We start from the raw sequence: 6,000 nt of genomic DNA on the forward strand, positions 1-6,000 counted from the left end.
AATGCCAGCTCTTGTCCAGGCTGCAAGTATGAGATAAAGAATGACTAACTTGTAGCTGGAGACAAGACTAGTTCACCTTTATGTTAGTTTTGCTCAAAGCAGGTATTAGTCTGGTGTTAGTCGGGGAGCAGAATGTAGCAGGCTGGGGCAGGGTCACTCCACTTCCCGCCACTGTGGTGAAGCAGAGTGACCTGGCTAGAAGATAGCAGTGGAGTTCCTGCTGCCATGGTGAGTGCAAGGAGGCCCAAGCACTGCTGCCACCCTATGCCATGTCCCCCAGTAAACCCTCGGCTCATGTCTCTTGGAGGAGGGGGGATTCAAGCAAGGAGTGCAAGGGGTTGGGAGGAATGGAGCAGGGGCAGGAAGAGTTTAGGCAGGGGTGGAGCTGGTGTGGGGCTTGGGGGAAAGGATGAAGTGGGAGTAGGGTAGAAGCAGAGTGGGGGCAGGAAGAGGCAGGGCATTGCTGGGGCCTGTGGCAGAGTGGGGGTTGCCTTGGACCCAGCAGCCGGCATGTATGTAGTGTTTAGACTCCATGAAATGCTTGTAAATTGCTGCATGTGTTGTTCTCAGTTGTAATGTCATATTCTTTGCTATAAGAAAATAAGTTTTGCTCTACAACTTTGAAAATGTTTGCTGTGAACTTGTGAAACCAGGCACAGGAATCTCTTTCTCCCTCCACAGCCCATCAAAATCAGATGAGCCATCAAGGAGTATCCCAACATAAAGGATTGGTTAATGGCACTATTGCATCTGTGAAATGCTACGTGCGAGGAAACTCGTCCTGTGGACTTGGAAACTGAAGGTAGGAAATATAACAAAGCCACAGGAAAATTTTCCATCTCTCGCTGCTGTTTGACTTCTGAAAGGGCCAGAAACTCTACACTAAAACCAGAGGTTTCACTGGGACTGACACCTTGAATGGACAGATCAGACAACTCTGTCACTGTTAGGATTTAGATACTCACTCATTTGGGTGTTTGCTTGCTTAAACTTGTAAATAATTTGTTTCTTTTTCCTAGTTAATAACCCTTTTAGACAGTTTATTACAGAGTTGGCTTTGCGGCAAGATCCAGGGTACCGATTGATCTGCAGTTACTGGTCTCTTGGGAGTGGAAGGAACCTGAATATTGTGCGATTTTTGGTGCAAGTGACCATTTATTATCAAGCCCAGTTTGTCTGGGTGACAACTTAGACTAGAGAGTCTAAAGGGGGCTGTCTGTGACTCCATGGTAAAGCCTGTTAAAGTAATCCAGGAGTTCAGGTTTGTCTGACTTGGTGAAATCTAATTAGAGAGGACACCAGCATTTTGTGGTGTCTGCCCTGTTTTTGACAGTCTGCCCTGGGGTAGACACTCACAGTCATGGGCCTCTCCAGACAGCGTGACAGAGTGAACACATTAGATAGCCAAGAGGTGAACTCAGAAGGTGAGTGACGACAGGTTAGCTGCCTGTTCCATTTTAGTCTGATTGTGGACCCATGAGGAGTACACACAAAACCATTACACTAACCTCAAACACATGGTCTTCCAGCCAAATAGTGACATTCCACTGAAATCTGATCAGAGGCTCTGGTAGCGCAAGTTTGATTGCAAACAGAAATCTTATCAAGGGTGTAGGACCCTGTGAGGAGGGACGGTCACAGAGCTCTGGTTGCAGCCTGAGCCCAAACATCTATGCCACACTCAAAAAGCTTCTTTGCCCACTATGGCAGATGACAGTTAAGGAGCTCCCCACTGTTCCAATAAAGGTTAGCAGGAATGGCTTGAAAGACTGGCAGAGCATAGCTCAATCTGAAGAGGCAAGTGGAATTTTTAAATCAGCTCTTCATGACAGCCTTATTGCATGCTGTTGAGACTGAAAAGAACCACAGTAAGCTGCCAGTAGACCAGTTATGGTGAGGGCTGTGGAAGGACTATAGTCTACATTATAGGTGTTGGGCCTTGAATAAATGCAAACCATTCTGCACTCCATTCTATATGACAGAGCTAGTCTATGATAGGTTCTAAGGCCAGATAGTATAGTCTGACCTATATCATACCCTCTCAGAAGGGTAGCTGAGTTAGTCTGTAACTTTAAAAACAAAGGGAAGTCCTGTGGCATTTTACAGACTAACAAATATATAGGATCGTGAGCTTTTGTGGGTAAAACACATGTCATTAGATGAGTAGAAGTGGAAATTACAGAATCCAAGGCATATATCAGAGGGGTAGCTGTGTTAGTCTGAATCTGCAAAAGCGGCGAGGAGACCTGTGGCACCTTATAGACTAAGTCTATAAGGTGCCACAGGACTCCTCAAGGCATGTATAACAGCAAAAACAGTTATCTGTCATTTGTAGGATCCTTGTTAATGAAGCTAATTAAGTGGGCTGGATGTGTCCCATTCATAGCTGTTGATATGAAAATGTGAATGTCAAAGGCAGGGGAAATTGCCTTTGTGGTATCTTAATCCGTTAATACCTTTATTCAAGTCCAGGTTGACAGCGTCAAATTCGTATGTGAATTCCAGATCAGCAGTTTCTCTCTGTAACTGGTTAGTAAAATTCCTTTGTAGAAGAATGGCTACTTTAAAATCCATTATTGAGTGCCCAAGCAGGTTAAAATGTTCCCCTACAGGTATATGTGTGTTACCATTTCTGATGTCTGATTTGTGTCCATTTATCCTTTGGGGCAGAGACTGTCCAGTTTGACCAATGTACATGGTAGGAAGGCATTGCTGGCATTGGATGGCATATATCACATTAGAAGATGTGCAGGAGGATGAGCCCTGGATGTGGTGGCTTATGTGGTTAGGTCCTGTGATGGTGTTGCTAGTATAAATGTGTGGACAGAGATGACAACTGGGTTTGTTGCAGGGGTAGGTTCCTAGGTGAGTGTATCTGAGGTGTGGTTTGTGGCTGCTGGTAAGTATTTGCTTCAGGTTGGTGGAGGTTGTCTGTAGGCAAGGACTGGCATGTCTCCTAAGGTCTGTGAGAGTAAGGGATTGTTTTCCAGGAACCTGTATCATACAGGGCATAGAATTTCATGCACTAATTGTAGAGCCCAAATGCTGTTATTTAGCCCATATATCACTGTACAGACTACATATATCATGGGACCTGGCACAAGGGGTATTTGACCACCTACTTCTTCTACTCACCTCCAGCACAGATAGAGGCTGGAAATGGGCACAGCCATTGCTTTACTTCTGAGCTCTCAATATGCAGTTAACTTATCTAAGAGCAAGTCTACACTATGAAATTGTAAACCTAAGTTGCATCAATGCACAGGCTGAACTTCTCTAGTCCAGCACCCTCGGGACCTGACTGCTGCCAAACCAGAGAATGTGCTGAATCACGGGAGGTCAATATTGTCTAACAGCATTGCCAACCCTTCCATTGCTTACTGGGTTCTTAGAAGACATTTTGGGGTAAATTAGAGCTAAATAACAGCACAGAACACTGAGAGCCAGGTCTAGTAGCCGTAAACAAATTTTAAGAGACTGTGGGAAACTTGGCCTCACCCAGGATAAGTAGACGTCTGGCTAACTAAAATCATGCCACATCACGGATACTGTTGGATCAGAGAGTGCTGGACTAGAGAGGTTCAACCTATACAGACATTGCTTTAATGAAATCGCTTTTGCATGTCCGTACTATGCTTCCTGAATTGGTGAAGTGCATCCTCACTGGGCCCACTAGCACCATTTAACTCTTAGGGTGTGGCATTATGGAATGAAAGGCTTTTGAAAGGCAGCAACAATTGTTCCAAACAATGCAGTGTCTATACTCACCCCGTATTGAGCTAACTACATGGCTACGTCTACACTGGCCCCTTTTCAGCTATCGCAATAGGGAAATCCGCCGGGGATTTAAATATCCCCCGCGGCATTTAAATAAAAATGTCCGCCGCTTTTTTCCGGCTTTTAGAAAAGCCGGAAAAGAGCGTCTACACTGGCCCCGATCCTCTGGAAAAAAAGCCCTTTTCTGGAGGATCTTATTCCTATTTTGAAGTAGGAATAAGATCCTCCGGAAAAGGGCTTTTTTTCCGGAGGATCGGGGCCAGTGTAGACGCTCTTTTCCGGCTTTTCTAAAAGCCGGAAAAAAGCGGTGGACATTTTTATTTAAATGCCGCGGGGGATATTTAAATCCCCCGCGGATTTCCCTATTACGGCTTCTGAAATTAACATGCCCCTTCCGGAAAAGGGGCCAGTGTAGACGTAGCCCATCAGTTTAAGTGCTATGCCTCTCACGAAGGTAGGGTTAAGTCAGTGTAATGGGCAAATTACATCAGTGGGAGCTACATTTTAGTGTAGATGCTTACAGAGTGAGGTTGGAGCAAACTGCCTTAGATCAACCTATCTCTGTAGTGTGGACCAGAGCTAAGCCATTACTGGGGATGCTGTGAGGACAGCCTCAAAACAATTATTTCCTCTAGCCTCCCAGAACAAAGGGGAAGCAGGGAGGGAACTGTGTCTTAGAGGAGTGTTTCTGAGGCATGCTGTCTTCTGCAGCCACTCCTAGGGTGAAGGAAAATATAGAGAGGGCCTAAGTCTACTGTTTTACACCTGGGCATCCTGGTTAATGTCACTGGGGATGAAAAGGTGTCACTGAGAAGAGTTTTGTCCAGGATATATATTGTGTACAAGCCATGCTTTTGTGCCAGACTCACATTCTGAAAGATTTCTCCTATCCCTGACTCAAAGCACAAGCTTCCCTTTAACTCTCTGAACAATCACCCTTCAAAATACATGACTCCAAATTTACAGGAAAAGATTCTCAAATGAGTTTGGGATTCCTAAGGCCTCGAACTCTATGATTTCCTTCCATCCCCATTTATATTTTCGTGGGTCAGTTTTTATTCTGCCTACACTTAAGGGAAGACAGATGTAAAAATCCACTACACGGCAGATGGTAATGGAAATCCATTCTCCAGAGAGATCAGGATAATGACTCTTTGCAAAGCAAAACCAGAAGACCTCTGGCCCCTGCAGCTTATGTTCTACTTCAAATGCAGAGATCTATATGATGTGGAGCCAAAGGGGAGTTCCAATCTGGTCAAGGAACTGTTGTGCCTTCCCTATTTTCTTGCCTGGAGCCCCCTCCTTGCTCCCCCCTCCTTTTGGAGTGGTTACATTCACAATGCTGTTCTCCCTTCTTCCCCCTTCCCTCTTTTGCTGGAGCAATTTCCCTGACATCCTTTTTCTGTCTTCACCTCTTTTTTTCATTTCTGTCCCTTCTTCCTAACAAAAGACTGTGGTGGGATTCAGCATTGAGTTATTTTATTCTGGAGCTCTGGGCTCTTTTGGTGAAACATCCCAACTGAGATTCAGTGCAGGGTTTTCTGGTTATATTCATTGAATTCTCTATTGTTAAATAAATGTATAGACTTTTTTCATTTTTAGTTTAAAAACAAGTTTACAAAACTCCTGATATAGTCGAATATAAAGTCTGCTTTGTTTTACCAGAGTGCAAGCCTCGAAAGCATATTGCTCATGCAGCTAATTGCATAAAACTTACATGCGTGAACATAGGAAACCACTCTGAATACCAAATGGGCTTCTCTTCCAGACTAGAGTCAAACTTCCTTACTAAACTCCAGCTTTTCCCTGGATGTGTTTTTGCTGGAAACAAAAAAAAAGGGGGGGGAGAAGAGGGTGGAGAGGGGGAGAGAGTGGTTGTAGCCCATGCATGTGTGAATCTCAGCAAAGAGTACTTGAACATATGTGTTACAGAGAAAATGTTATGTTGAAAGTATTAGTGAAACCAGAGTGGATTGACACTGGACCACATTACTTTAAGCTCTTGAAACATGAAACAGAAGAAACAGGATGAGATTTTCCAAACAAACTCCCATTGAAATTCAGTGGGATTTTTTTCAGTTGTATACTTAGGCTTCTGTGAAAGCCCTAGTCCTCATGTAGTATTTGTATTATGGTAGTTCCTAAGGGTTCCATAAGAAATCAATTCCCCATTGTGCTAGTCATTGCACAGCCATCTACTAAGAGATCATCTCTGTGCTGAAG

This window comes from Pelodiscus sinensis, chromosome 2 (assembly GCF_049634645.1).
Source record: "Pelodiscus sinensis isolate JC-2024 chromosome 2, ASM4963464v1, whole genome shotgun sequence".
Classification (NCBI taxonomy): Eukaryota; Metazoa; Chordata; order Testudines; family Trionychidae; genus Pelodiscus; species Pelodiscus sinensis.